Source organism: Oxyura jamaicensis, chromosome 1, assembly GCF_011077185.1.
Source record: "Oxyura jamaicensis isolate SHBP4307 breed ruddy duck chromosome 1, BPBGC_Ojam_1.0, whole genome shotgun sequence".
NCBI classification, from domain to species: domain Eukaryota; kingdom Metazoa; phylum Chordata; class Aves; order Anseriformes; family Anatidae; genus Oxyura; species Oxyura jamaicensis.
Genome location: NC_048893.1, coordinates 163,859,652 through 163,875,181, shown reverse-complemented (window position 1 = coordinate 163,875,181; position 15,530 = coordinate 163,859,652). Strand labels below are relative to the sequence as shown.

General features: G+C 42.3%; 1 long non-coding RNA gene across 1 annotated transcript in view; it reads left to right on the top strand.

The window, feature by feature from the left end:
- Nucleotides 1–5,884, top strand: part of LOC118163844 — a 10,894-nt gene extending 5,010 nt beyond the window's left edge. Inside the window, exon 3 of the long non-coding RNA XR_004749219.1 lies at nt 5,874–5,884. This is a non-coding gene — a long non-coding RNA (uncharacterized LOC118163844). The remainder of the gene's footprint in view (nt 1–5,873) is intronic.
- Nucleotides 5,885–15,530: the final 9,646 nt, after the last annotated feature.

The following is a 15,530-nucleotide window of genomic DNA, read 5'->3' as shown; positions in this document are numbered from 1 at the left end:
AAATAAATAAATAAATAAATAAATAAATAAATAAATAAATAAATAAATAAATAAAAAAAAATGGGTGAATGTGACAGAGGGTTATGTACTACAGCCTGTCATGTTTGATGTTTGTGAGGTGTTAAGCTTGTGGAGATTTAAATGCCCAATGACAACTGAGCAGAGAGAACTAATAACTGGGAGAGACCCAACAGCCAGATTGAGAATAGCTGTATGGAAACGATCCTCTATTGCCATCAGAGAAAGGGAGAAACTCAAGGAGAAAACAGGAGAGAAAACAGGAGGCCCTCTTTAAAATGCGACGGTTCAAACATTTGAGATTGAAACAGGGTATGGGGATGTGAATGACTGGATAGAATGGGTCAGATATACTGTCCAGAGTCTCAACCATAGCAATTGCTATGCTTGTGCCTCGGGATGACCGATTGCCCAGATAGTGCCCTTCCCATTGGGGTGGACCAAGGGTTCCCAGGGGATGCGATATATGATTGCATTGTACCAAGAAAAGACTTCCTGGGGAAATGAGGCCTGTAAGTCTCTCTCTTTGCTGTTCCTTCTTTGCATGATAGCAATATCAGGGTTCCCCCTGCATTCTCTGCAGTTATAGGTAACCATACAGCTTGCCTCTCACGGCAGGGTGTGAGTGCTACCCGGCATCTGGGTTGCAATTTTAAACTTTTTTTTCTTTTCCTAGGATAGTAAATTAATTAAATCATTAATAATTTCTAATACTAGAAGATGCACATAAAAAAATGAATACTTGTTTATTTTTCTATTTATTTTTTAAGCTATAACAAAAACATCATGTTGCATGGTAAAAGTAATGGTATTTAATCATAAAAATTACAGTTTAATTTTAGTGAATTCTATTTTTAGAGCATGAAAAATAATTTTTAAAGAATATGTGTAACATAGTATATATTGAATCTGTATGACTAGATAAGAAGATGAATTAAGTACTTAAAGGTTTTTATTAATATTCAGCCCCCAAATATAGAGGCTTAGTTCAGAGAGAGACATCTGAACTGCAGAAATGTAGTCATAGAATCACAGAATCATAGAATATCTTGAGTTGGAAGAGACCCATAAATACCACTGAGTCCAAATCCTGGTTCCATACAGGACTGACTAAAAATTAAACCACAGGTCTGAGACTGCTGTCCAGCTTCAAGTCCTCAGGTCCAGAGGGAAGTCTGACTGGTCACCAGAGAGAAGTGGTTAGTGTCTGCCCCCCTGCTTCCCTCATGAGGAAGCTGTAGGCTGTCATGAGGTCTCCCCTCAGTCTCCTTTCCACTAGGATGAAAAACCAACTGACCTCAGCCACTCCTCATATGTCTTACCATCTAGACCCTTCATCATCTTTGCTGCTCTCCTGTGTACACTCTCTAATAGTTGTATGTCCTTCATATATTATGTCACCCAAAACTGCATGCAGCACTTGAGGTGAGGCCAGACCAATGCAGAGCAGAGTGGAGCAATCACTTCCCTTGACAGGCTAGCAATGCTGTGCTTGTTGCACCCCAGGCTGGCCCTTCTGGCTGCCAGGGTGCACTTTTAACTCATATTCAATTTGCCATTGACCAAAATCCAAAGATCCCTTTCTGTGGGGCTTCTCTCCAGCATCTTGTCTCCCAGTCTGTACATATAGCCAGGGTTGCCCCTTCCCAGGTATGGAATCTGGCACTTGTTAAACTTCATATAGTTGGTGATTGCCCAGATCTCTAATTTGTCAAGATCTCTCTGCAAGGCCTTTCTACCCTCCACACAGTCAACAGCTCCTCCCAATTTAGTGTTATTCACAATCCATAGGCTTACTTAATACACCTTCAAGTCTTGTATCAAAGGAATTTATGAAAACATTAAAGAGAACTGGCCCTAAAATGGAGCTCTGAAGAATCCCATTAGAAACTGGCTGCCAGACTGAAGTAACCCCATTTACTATAACCCTTTAAGCCCAACCTATCAGTCAAATTGTTCACCCATCATATTATTTTTTTTTTTATCTAGATGTATGCTGGATATTTTGTTCAGAAGGATACTATAAGAAACAGTATTGACAGCTCTCCTGAAATCCAAAAGGATTATATCATCTGGCTTCCCTTGGTCAACTAGCTGGATGACCTTGTCAGGAAAGGACAATAAGTTCATTAAGCAGAACTTTCACCTCATGAACTCATGTTGGCTGACCACATTGTCCTTCAAGTGTTTTTCAATAACTCCCAGAATAATTTTCTCTTTAATTTTACCAAGCACTGAAGTGAAACTGACAGGCCCGTGACTACCAGGGTCTTCTTTCTCCCCCTTCTTGAAAATTGGAACAGTGTTTGGCAGCTTTCAGTCAACTGGGACCTCTCCAGAGTCCCAACACCATTGCAAAATAATTGAGAGAGGTCTTATGATGACATCAGCCAGCTCTCTGAGTACCCTGGGATGAATTACATTGGGCCTCATAGACCTATATGTGTCCAGCTGGAGCAACAAATCTTGCACAACTTCAGGTTTGGTTGGGAGTTTGTCATTACCAAAGTCATGGTCCTCCAACACAGGGCACCTGGGGTCCCAGAGCACATCATCAGTGTTGAAGACAGAGTTAAATGAAGAAGGCATTAAATTTCTCTGCTTTGTCTCTGTTTGTGAGGTGACCATCCTCATCAAGTAATGGACCAATGTGTTCTCTGTTCCTCTTTCTTTTTGCTGTTAACATATATATATATATATATATTTAAAAAAAAAAAGACAAAAAAAAACACAAAAAACAACAACAACAAAAACAAACAAACAAACAAACAAAAAACACCAACAAATAAAATAAAAAAAAAAAACAATTCCTACATAGTCAGTTCTGGCCAGCTTCAACTTGAATTGTGCTTTGGCCACACAATTCTTCTCACTACCAGACTCAAAAAATCAGATTCCCTGTAGTCCTCCCATGTTGCCTGACTTCTCTTCCAGTGGCCATATGCTTTCATTTTCTTTAGAAGATCCCTGTCCAGCCAAGCTGGGCTTCTGCCCTACCTGCTTGACTTCCAATATTTTTTTTAATTGCCTCTTCATGTGTTTTTAAGAGGTGGAATTTAAACATTGATAGCACTGATGGACTCTGAAGCTATCAAAAGCAATTTGCCAGGGGATCTAACTAGTTCCCTAAGCAGTCTCTAGTCTGCTCCCATCAAATCCAGTGTTGAAGATTTAGTGGCAGTTTTCCTCCTATCACCAACGATTTTGAAATGAATTACTTCATGGTCACTATGGCCAAGACAGTCACCGTTTGCCGCTTCACTCATGAGACCCTCTCTGTTCACAAGCAACAGATCTAGGAGGGCATTTCTCCTTGTCAGATCCCTTAGTACCAAAAAGTTATCATCAAGGTGTTTCAGAAATTTCCTGGACCTGGTTGATTCAGCTGTATGGTACTTCCAGCTCATGTCTAGTAAGCTGAAGTCACCCATAAAAACACAGGCAGCTGATCTAGTTCAGGATCTAGCCTCTTAGTTCCTTAAAGAACAAATCAGCAGGGTTGTCATTCTGGCTGAGTGGTCTATAGTAGACTCCCGCAACAACATCCACTTTATTTGCTTGTCACTTAATCTTTACCTAGAGGCTCTTAACCATCATTGCCAACTGCAAGATCTGTACAGTCCGGACCCTCCATTACATACAGAACCACACCTCTGCTTTGCCTGCCCTGCTCATCCTTTTTGAAGAGCCTATAACAGTCTATCATAACACACCAGTCACAGGACCCTTCCCATCAGATTTCATTTATACCAACAATGTCATAGCTCTGGGACTAAGCCAAGGCCTCTTACTTATCCTTCATGCTGCACACAGTGATGTAGAAACATTTAAAATGTGCTTTATTGTACCCAGCACTTTGTGGAGCAGACTGAAGGATCTCACTAGCATGCAGTCCCTCAGATTTTGGTGTGCCATCCCATCACCAGCAGGCCTTATTTTATTCATTTTGCTCTTCAAATCTTGCTTAACCCCGTGTAGATCAGCCCTTATACCTCCTGCACAAAGATCCTTTTCCTCCTCTGAGACAGTTGCAACCCACCCCATGACAGCAGGCTTGGTGTTGTGTACATCATCCCATGAACAAAAAACAAAATTCTGCTGGTGACATCAGCCTCACAGCCATGTATTAATCAGCTGGGTCTGCCTGTTCCTTTCAGTATGTCATTCCTGCTATTGGAAGTATAGGGAAAAGCACTACTTGTGGGCCTTACCCTTTAATCAATTGCTCCAAAGCTCTGAAGTCCCTCTTGATTGCCCTTGGACTTCTCTTTGTAACTTCATCGCTGCCAATGTAAACAAACAAACAAACAAACAAACAAAAACAATATTGAATAATAATCAGAGGGCTGTACTGTGATGTTGTATTGTCAAATAACAGAAGTCTGCTGTCTCCCTGGGGCCTGGGTAAGAGGCATCACTAGACTTCTGTGGGTCTGGACAGCATATCAGGCTCCCTGTTTCCTTTGGAAAGGAGTAATCTATAACAATAATCCTTTTTTTTTTTTTTTTTCCTTGATGGAAGTTGTTGTGATACAGGGGATAGGCTGACTTGTCCTAGGCAACCCCTCCAGACTTGCTGGACCTTCATCTACATCATTGTTTGTCCATCAAATTCCAGAGCCTCATATACGTGTGTAAGGGTGCCTTGAAAGGTGAGGCAAGCAGGGAGGCGGTTCACTTGCCACCCTGTCTGCTTCTATCCTTCCCTATCTCTTAGGTCCCCTCCTACTGCCTGGTGGCAAGAGGATAGAGGATCTTTTGTTTCCTGTGTTGTGACTGACTGATGAGTCTGTCTCAGGGATGTTAGAGTATGTTTTCAACAGTGGATCTCCTTCTCCAACTCCCCAGTGATCCTCAGCTTGCCCCACCTCCTCCCAAAGTTCTGTCACAATGCTGAGCAGTTCCACCTGACACATCAGTTCTATCTGTGCTTATGTCCCACAGGTGTACTCGCTGCTGCCATCAGAGACTGACAGAAATTTGGGGCTCACCCTGCCACCTGAGACCTGGATGAATATATGTTCTCATGGGAGCTCTGTCTAAGTAGCTGTGTCATTTTCTGTAGTTGGAGAGGCCACAAGGGACACAGAGGACATCTTTCTACTACTAGGTGGATAACATGACTGTGAGCAGGTTACAACTGCTGTTGGAAGAGGCAGTGACAGCAGTCTCCCTGACCACCCTCCCACACAAACTGCCAGGAAAAATATGGGGAATGTCCCAGGAGTAGAGAAAGAGACCCCTTTAATAAAAGTGTTAGAAAATTGGAAAAAAAAAAAGATGGGACTTATGGACTGTTGAAGAAGTAGGCTATGACCCAATGTAAAGAAAAGTTTCCTTTCTACACTGAGGATGGAAACACACAACTTTGATAGCCATTGATTGGGACCTTTGATCGTCAGAAATTAACCTTCCTTCAGTATCACCTGGTAGATCAACATCCATATCAAATGGACTTTTGGTATGTTTGGGAGGATCTCCCACCCAGAGGGAGGTCAAAAATCCTGTGATAAGTTAAAAGAGGAAGGGACAGTAGGATTGGGATCAGCTATAACCACTCCAATGGCTCCATATTACTCATCCTCAGAGCTAGCAGGGATGTGTTCTGTGGTACTCCATGTTATCCCAAACCTTACAGCAATGGGGAGTGGATAAGGGGGTGGGGGGCAATGAATTCCTCCTGGGATTCCTCCTGGGATACAGCGGGCTGGTCAACCATGCAGTCCTGTGGATTTAGCACTCTGGGGAAATAAAAAGCCTAGATTACAAGAAGATGCTGAAAGATGTGCCCAGCTGTTCTCTAACATTTACACTGCTTATAATCCAAATTGGCAGGGCACTTAAATTTTCTTGAGCTAACTATTTAAGTCTGATAAGAATGATAAAATTCTTGCTAAAGATGCGGAATTTGTGCAACAAGTAAACTTCTTTCCCAAACTGATCCCTTGGGGGCTTCCCACAGGCAGCAGCTCTTCAAGAACTTTTCCAATATGGGTCCATACCACAGGGTCCATCCGTCAGGAGTAAACTGTTCCAACCTGGGTCCCCCATGGGCAGCAGCTCCCCCCAGACCCCCTGCTCCTGCGTGGGCTCCTCTCCAGGGGCTGGAGCTCCTGCCTGGGGCCTGCTCCTGCAGAGGCTCTCCATGGGCCGCAGCCTCCTCCAGGCCACATCCACCTGCTCCACCGGGGGCTCCTCCATGGGCTTCAGCATGGAGATCTGCTCCATGTGAGACCCATGGGCTGCAGGGGCACAGCACGCTCCACTGTAGCTTCTCCAGAGGCCACAAGGAAACTTTTGTCCCAGCTCCTGGAGCACCTCCTGCTGTCCTTCTTCATGGACCTTGGGGTCTGCAGGGCTCTTTCTCACTCCTCTCTCTCTCCCAGCTGCTGTTGTACAGCTGTTATTTTTTTCCTTTCATAAATATGCTCTCATAGAGGCACAAACAACATCACTTATTGGCTTGACTCTGGCCATCATTGGGTCCCTTTGGGATCTAGCTGAAACTGTCCGTTATCTAACATGGGGTAGCTTCCGGTTCTTCTCATAGAGGCCACCCCTATACCCCCATGCAACCAAAACCTTGCCATGGAAACTCAATACAGGCCTGCATTATGTTTTCTAGATTGAAGAGATTAAAAGTATCTATGAAGAAAAGCCATATTCAATATAGCTGCATTATTAAGTACTGTTTTGCTTTAAAAAGAAAAAACAAACAAAACAAAGAAACAAACAACAAAAAACCACACACACACCATTGTAGAATTTTGGTTTCTGCTATAATGCAGTGAAGTCCTAATTATCAATGGAACACCAATATGTTGCTGTCCTCCCTCTGGAGCTGACTGTAACTGGCCCTTATCTAACATGGATCAATTTCTGCATTCTTCTCACAGAGAAGAACCCTTCAGCCCCCTGATACCAAAACTTTGCCACAAAATCCCAGTACAGCCAGTTAGAGTCGTCTGGTCCAAAACAGTCAAGGACTGAATTCATAAGTAAGTTATATGTGAACAATCAGTGTCTCATATAATCTTTCTCTGGTCCCTATCTAACTAGCATACTATATGAAAATACAAAAAGTTGTAGTACTTAGTTTATAGTTTTACTCATTTTTGAAAACTGAACTTCTGTTTCTCCTGTATTTTGATATGTGTCTTTTAACCTGTTAATAATCCTGGTAGAATATTCCCTTCTATTCTGCTGGAGACTCCTATCTGGGACCATGTTGAAAGTGTTTTAGAATCCAGGTAAACTATATAGACTGAATATTTATCCATAGGCTTATTGACGTAATACATTTCTGATTCCCAGCTTTCTCCTATTGGAACTGTTTTAAGTCTTTTCAAAGTAACAGTAGTAATTAAGGGAAATTTAAAATAATAAAAAATAATAAAAAGACAGTGAGAAATCTGTCAAAATGCCACCTTAAATAATAATATGTTGGAAAAATTTGTGAGCTGTTACAAATTAAATTTTGTTTATAAATAAACATAAAAAATATTGATCAGTTACAAAATATATTCTTTACCTAAAACACTTACATATTTGAATTTCTAAGAACATATCAATGATTTTATTTAGTTAGAATAGATTAGCAATTCTATTTTTTTCTGTCTTCAGAGAACATTGCCTGAGATCATTGTTGAATAATATTATTAACATTGATTGATTTTTCACTTTTTTGCTTACTGGTCTACAGATGAAAGTTGTAAAATAGAATTTTACAATTCTATGGTATTACTAATATATTGTAATATTTCAAAATATCAGTTATTGTGTTTTTAACAAAAGAGATAAAACAAATATGGCTAATGAAGTGTCACTTCTGAGTCAGAATCCAGAGTAATTGTTTTCAACATGTTTAGATTAATTGTGCTTTTTTCTGTGATAATTTGAAAGGAGTTTTATTTTCAAGAAAGGTGGTGATTAAGTCTTGTATATTATTTTAAGAATATATAATGTCTGCTGCATCTCTGAATTCTCCATTCATTGTAAAGTTCTCTTGTGTAAAAAAAAAAAAAAAAAGAAAAAAAAAAGTAAGACTTGTTTTTTTTATAATATAATAATGCTATCTTCTCTACTCACAGAGGTCACACCTTGTGATGGTTTTACTCGAGTGGTTTTATCCACTTACTCCATGTAGCGTCGGTTGCATGATGTGTAGTGGGGATTTTTCCTTTGAACATCCAATGTCACACAGGTAGCTGTGGGGCCAAGAGGAGTTGTGCTTCTGTACCAACAACTTCTGAAGCAGCTCGAATCCCCTCATATGCTGTTAATATTTCCTTTTCAGTTGGGGTGTAATTGGCTTCTGATCCTCGATGGTCCCGGCTCCAGAACCCCAGAGGTTGACCTTGAGTTTCTCCTGGGGTCTTCTTCCAGAGGCTCCAGGTGAGGCCATGCTCCCCAGCTGCAGTGTAAAGTATGTTTTGCACAGCTGGTCCAGTATGGACAGGCCCAAGGGCTACTGCATGAGCTACTTCTTGTTTCCGTTGTTCAAAGGTCTGTTGTTGCTTGGGGCCCCACTCGAAATAGTTCCTCTTTCGAGTCACTAGGTATAGAGGACTCACAAGATGGCTATAGCCTGGAATAAGCATTCTCCAAAATCCCACAAGGCCTAGAAAAGCTTGTGTTTCTTTTTTGCTAGTTGGCAGAGACATAACCGTTATTTTGTTGATCACATCCGTTGGAATGTGGCAACGTCCATCCTGCCATTTTACCCAAAAGAACTGGACTTCCTGTGCAGGTCCCTTGACCTTATTCTGTTTAATAGCAAAGCCAGCTTTCAGGAGAATTTGAATTATTTTCTTCCCTTTCTCAAAAACTTCCTCTGCTGTGTTACCCCATACGATGATATCATCAATGTACTGCAAGTGTTCAGGAGCATCCCCCTGTTCCTGTGTCGTCTGGATCTGTCCACAGCAAATGGTAGGGCTATGTTTCCACCCCTGGGGCAGTCAATTCCAAGTGTACTGAATGCCTCTCCAAGTGAAAGCAAACTGTGGCCTGCATGCTGCTGCCAGAAAGATGGAGAAAAATGCATTAGCAATATCAATTGTGGTGTACCACTTGGCTGCCTTTGATTCCAGTTCATACTGGAGTTCTATCATATCTGGCACTGCGGCACTCAGTGGTGGCGTGACTTCATTCAGACCCCAAAAGTCCACTGTTAGCCTCCACTCACCATTAGACTTTTGCACTGGCCATATAGGACTATTGAAGGGTGAGCGAGTTTTGCTGATCACTCCTTGTCTCTCCAGATGATGAACTAACTCATGGATAGGGATCAGGGAGTCTCGATTGGTGCAATATTGCCACCGGTGCACAGCTGTAGTCACAATTGGCACTAGTTGTTCTTCAATCCTCAGCAATCCTATGGCAGAAGGGTCTTCTGAGAGACCAGGCAGGGTAGACAGCTGCTTAATCTTCTCTGTGCTCAAAGCAGCTATGCCAAAAGCCCACCGGTACCCTTTTGGATCCTTGAAGTACCCTTTCTTGAGGTAGTCTATGCTGAGGATGCACAGAGCCTCTGGGCCAGTCACAATGGGGTGCTTTTGCCACTCATTCCCAGTTAGACTCACTTCAGCTTCCAATACAGTTAGCTCTTGGGATCCCCCTGTCACTCCAGAGATAGAGATAAGTTCTGCCCCTTGGTGGCCTGATGGCATTAGAGTACACTGTGCGCCTGTGTCCACTAAAGTTTTTTATTTCTGCAGTTCTGGCGTGCCAGGCCATCGAATCCACACAGTCCAGTAAATCCGGTTGTCCCTCTCCTCTACCTGGCCAGAGGCAGGGCCCCACTAGTCCTGGTTGGAGCATCTGTCAGTTAATTCTTCAAAATGTGAAGCAGAGGTCTCTTCGTCAGGGTCAGGAGTAACGCTAGCCCTTCTACTGCCTCTGGGGGTTTGCCGAACAGAAACTGGGACAGCAGTCCTCCTAGAGGCCTCTTTTCTTGTTGCTGTATCCTTCCGCAGTTCACGTACCTGAGCAGCTAGGACCAAAGTTGGTTCACCATCCCACTTCCTCATATCTTCCCCATGGTCAAGAAAATAAAACCACAGGGTACCCCATGGTGTGCGTCCTGGGTTCTCCCTTGCTTGAGCCGGAGAATGCTGGCACTTAATGGCTGAAAGATTCTTCCATCTAGGCGAGGAGGAAGTTATGTGTTCTTCTAACCATTGGGACAGTCTCTCCATGGCTGAAATGCAGGCCCATATTGGGGCAGTGAGATTTTCTTCATATTTATGAAGCTGAATGGACACATTGTCCACTGTTGGCCCCATCCCCTCATCCCAATTCATTGCTGCCAGTGTGCTGGCATGTGATGAGGGTGCAGCCTGTACAAACTTCCGCCACATGGATGTTGTGCACTGGATTTCATCGGGACCTTTAGGTGTCTGGGCATTGTTTAAATCACTATAAATCATATCCAGCACAGCTAATTCCCTCAGTTGCTGGAGACCTTTCTCCATGGTGGCCCACTTGCTTACTTGATATACAATGTCTTCCTCATGGGGATACTTTACTTTCACAGCTGCCAGGAGTCGCCTCCAGAGGCTGAGGACCTGTGCCTCTCTCCCAATTACTCTGTCAATGAGCCTTTCTCTAGAGAGGGATCCCAGCTGTTTGGCTTCACTGCCTTCTAGTTGTTGGCTATTGGCCCCAGCATCCCAGCATCAAAGCAGCCAGGTGAGGATGTGCTCACCTGGATGATGACTGAAATCCTTTCGTATTTCTCACAACTCACTCAAGGATAGAGGTCGAGTGGTTTCTGATTCATTTATGATTTCAGTCTCTTCTCCCTGATGTTGTTGTGATGATGCTGCCTTAGAGCTGCCTGCCTTTTCCTCTTCTCCCTCCTCCTTAGGAGGATCTTCTTCTCTTACTAAATGAGCTGACTTCCGTTTCCATTGTTTTATCTTGACTATAGGGGCTACTGATACCATAGGTGGTTGCTCCTCTGGGGTGGTCACAGTGTGTGTTATCTCGTCATCAAATTCAGAAACTTCCCTATCCCCTTGAGGGTGCTGGGCAGTGTTAATTGACATTTGATAGGCGTAAGCCAGACCCCATCAGAGTGCAGCAAGCTGGTGGAGTTCTCTGGTATTGCCAAGGTCAGGGCATACGTCTTTCAAACATCCTACCTCTTTTTTTGGATTTTGCACTTGTTCAGGGGTGAAGTTAACAACCATCGGAGAAGAAAACCGTGACAGGTACCTGCCCATATCCCCACACACACCTTGCCACCCACAACTACTTTGTCTCGGGGCAGGTCCTTGGATGATACTCTTAATAAATTGTTTAACCTTGGGGAGGAAGAAAAACACTAGAACTAGTAATAGGAGGATGACATCCAACCAAGGGTATCCAAAAGACTCAAAGGCTGCTGCGATTAGCCCCCAGGGAGAGAAGAAGAAGGCACCGCCCCTGATATTATTCACATATTGACTGCTAGGGAAGAAAAAGAAGGCAGTGTAATTCTTCATATTTCCAAAAAGATAATCTCCAGGACACCAGAAGGATAACAATGCAGGGCCTGAGTACCAGACAAAACTGGAGGCCAGCATGTTACAGCACAGCATGATAAAGAAACGAAACACAGATTTGAACACGTTCTCCAATCGGATATAGACGAAGAAAGAGGACAGAGAACAGATTATGTACAACATAGTCACATAGGAAAATATTATCAGTAAACTGAACTTTATGAATAGTAAGTATGTTAGCTGAAATTACTTTAATCAATTCTACTGTTATCTCAACCCTCAAGCCCCTGTTGAGCGCCAAAAAGGACTGTGATGGTTTTACTCAAGTGGGCAGCCGAGCTACACCACAATTGCTCTCTCACTCCTCCCCTCCTCAAAGAGGAAGGGGGAGAAAAGACAACACAAAGAGCTTGAGGTTTGAGATGAGAATCATTTAATTCAAGGGAAGGGGAAGGGGGAGAAAAAGAAACAAAAGAAACGAAACAACAAGGCCGTGCAGAAGCACAGAGAGAAAGGAAAAAAAAGTTATTATCTACTTCCCATCAGTGAGCGATGTTTGGCCACGACCTGGGAAGCAGGGCCTCAAAACGCGTACTGGTTGTTCAGGAGAGACCCTCCCCCACGAGAGTCCCCTTTTATTGCTGAGTGTGACATCAGGTGTTCTGGAATATCCCTTTGGTCGGTTTAGGTCAGCAGCTGGTGATGTTCCCTCCCCATCAATTGCCCGTCCCCTGCCTGCTGGCTCTTAGGGGCTTGGAGGGAGTCCTGATGCTGTGCCAGCACTATGCAGCAATAGACACAACACTGGAGTGATTCCGCTGCTGTTCCAGCTACGAGTGCAGAGCACAGCACTGTGTGGGCTGCTGCAGGGAAAGGTGACTCCATCCCAGACAGACCCAACACACACCTGCAGTTAATTTTCCCTGTAGTGGCCCACATAGTGCTCTGCACTTGTAGCTAGGACGGTCCTGATATCACACCAATGTTTTGTCTGTTGCTGAGCAGTGATGACACAGCCGTAAGACTCCCTCCAACCAACCCCAGAGCCTGTAGGCTGAGGGTGGGCAAGACCTGCCCATCACCAGGGCAGCTGACCTAAACCATCCAAAGGGATATTCAATACCATATGATGTCACTCAGCAATAAAAGGTTGGAAAGGGGAAGGTAGAGGGGGAGCACTCATTATGAAGCGATCTGTCCCTCCCAGAAAACGACTACCTGTACTGATTCCCTGCTTCCCTGGACTTAGTCAAATATTCCTTGTTGATGGGAAACAGAGATTTTTATTTATTTATTTTTCCTTCCCTCCTGTACTTCTGCATGGCCTTGTCTGTGTTTTGTTTGTTTTTCTTCCCTGCTCTTTCTTTTTAATTATCATCTCTTTCTTTCCAGCATACTTTCTTATCCCTCCTCTCTTCTTTGGAGGAGGGGGAGTGAGAGACTGGTTGTGGTGGAGCTGAGGTGCCCAGCAGGGTAAAGCCACCGCATACCTAGCCAGAGTGGGGTCCCTCCCACAAGATAATCCTTCTCAAACTGATCCTACATAGGCTTCATGTAGATTGTAGTTCTTAAAGAACTGCTCCAATATTGGTCTGTAGCATGGGGTACAGTCCTTCAGGAACTAACTCCTCAGAAGAGGTCCCTCATGGGTGGCAGCTCCTGACAGATCACCTGCTCTACCACCATGGACTTCTCCACATGTTGCAGCATGGGTATCTTTTCCTATGTGGTCCTCTGTGGGTTGCAGAGGAACTTCTGCCCTGGAGCCTGGAGCCTGGAGCATCACCTCCCTGTTCTTCTTCACTGACCTTGGTGTCTGCAAGACAGATTCTTTCTGCATTTCCTACACTACTCTATTCTAGATGTTGTTGTGCAGCAGTTCCCCCCCCCCCCCCCTTTCTTAAATGTGCTCTCACAGAGGCAGAACAAGCATTGCTCACTGGCTCAGCTCTGGCCAGCAGTGTGCCACTTTTGGATCCAGCTGGACTTGGCTCTTATTTAACATGTGGGAAACTTCTGGATTCTTCTCAAAGCCACCCCTGTGGCCCCCTGAAGTACTAAAATCTTGCCATGTAAACATAATGCATCAGGAGAAGTGATAATGACCTAATATGTCACTGAAAATGTTTTTAAGGAAGCAATTTTAGGTGAAAAAGACAGCAAGAATTGGAAGTAATAATCACTTATCATAGTATAGAATCAGGAAATGGAGGTTTCTAGCTAACATCTTCATTTTCTCTTCTACTGTTAATGAATACAGATGTTTATTATCCCTTCCCTTCCCCCCCCCCTTTTTTTTTTTTAAATTATTATTATTATTATTATTGTTTTCTTCCCAGAATGTCCTGAGAAACACCAACCAATGTAAGTGTGATGTCATTTATTTAGGTAGGGTTTATCTTGAAGTTTTACAGGAAATGGTATCTATAAAAATGAGTTGGATGTTTAAAAACAAACAAACAAATATCTCTTTTGATTAGAATCTACCAGAGTAAATCTACTCATTGGAACTGTGAGTATTGACAACATTTATTTATTAATTATCTTTTTTGTTACATTAACACTGTAGTTAACAGATCACTGATAAAGTTATGCTTTTCCCTGCCTTAGGCAATACTATTAGCAATTTCTTTTAAAAATCAAAAGAAGAATGCAATATCTGAAGGATCTGTATTTAATTAGTAGGCTAAAAAAGCATTTTTCATAATAGTTGGTATATTAGAAAACTGGTAGGTGATAGGATTCTGGTGGTAGGATTCTCGGTAAGCACCACATTTGCTCCCACCATTTTTTTTCTGTGTTTCATCTGTACATTTCTACTAAGAATTTATTTTTGAACATATTCTCTGAGTAGTCCAAGCCTTTATTTCATCAGTAATGAAGTCTCTTGTTATGCTTGCAATGTCATCTGGAGAGGAGGATTTCTGAAGAGTGAACAGAGCAGCTGTTGCCTACTAGGGAGGTAAATCAATAACTTGACATTTGGCAACTGTAAATTTATAAAGTCTTTAATAGCTGAAAGGCAGTATACAAGAAAACTGTAGGCTGCCTACCTCCTGGTACAGCACAACTAGCTTTTGTGAATTATTGAGTCTTAATAAAAAAGGTGTTCTTCATTTTTATAATAAATATTAAAAAGCTTGTATTTTGTTGCTTTTTTGTTTTGTTTTTCTTCCTCAGTTCAGTCACAAATTCTACTTTTTTAAATGTTATGAGATTTAGTAGAATTCCAGGCAATACTTATGATATATAAACACTATCAAAACATATCTTTTGATATACTTTTAGCTTTGACTTCATTGGGAAACCACAATTCCTGTTTAAATAAATAGAACCTAAACAAGATGCATAAAATAACATGGGTTTATTGTTGGGAAATAAACCTTCATGAAATCATGATATCTACTGTGGTTTTGACAAAGCTTGAGAGAGGATTAATAGCTAAAAAAAAAAAAAAAAAAAAAAAAAAGGCATGAAAGTGCTACAAATTTTTCCATTCTCTTAAATTATTTTTCCCTTTACATTAAACTGTATACAAATTTACAGCTGCCAAGTGTCAAGTCATTGATTTACCTCCCTACCAGGCAACAGATGTTCTGTTCGTTCTTCAGAAATCCTGCTCTCAAGATAACACTGAAAGTGTAACAAGAATCCCTAACCCTAACCCTTACCCTAGAAAGTAAAACTCAATTGTTCAATACTGTCATAAATTTTAATAATAGTGCTGAAAATATTTTACCTGCAGTCTCATAACATTTTAGGAAAATTCACAGGATTTTACCCTTTGGCCAGCGGCGGGTCGCTTTTGTAGCCTATTGAAACTGGTCCTTATCTAACATGGACTCTGGACTCTTCTCACAGAGGCCACCCTTGCAGCCCCCCTGCCATCAAAACCTTGCCAATTAAGCTTAATACTGTAATTGAAAATGGTTATGATTACCATTAAGTTTTTCTTGCTTTTCTATTAGGAGATGGACTTATGAAAATTGGTATTGCTAAAGTTATTAAAATCTTTATTGTTAT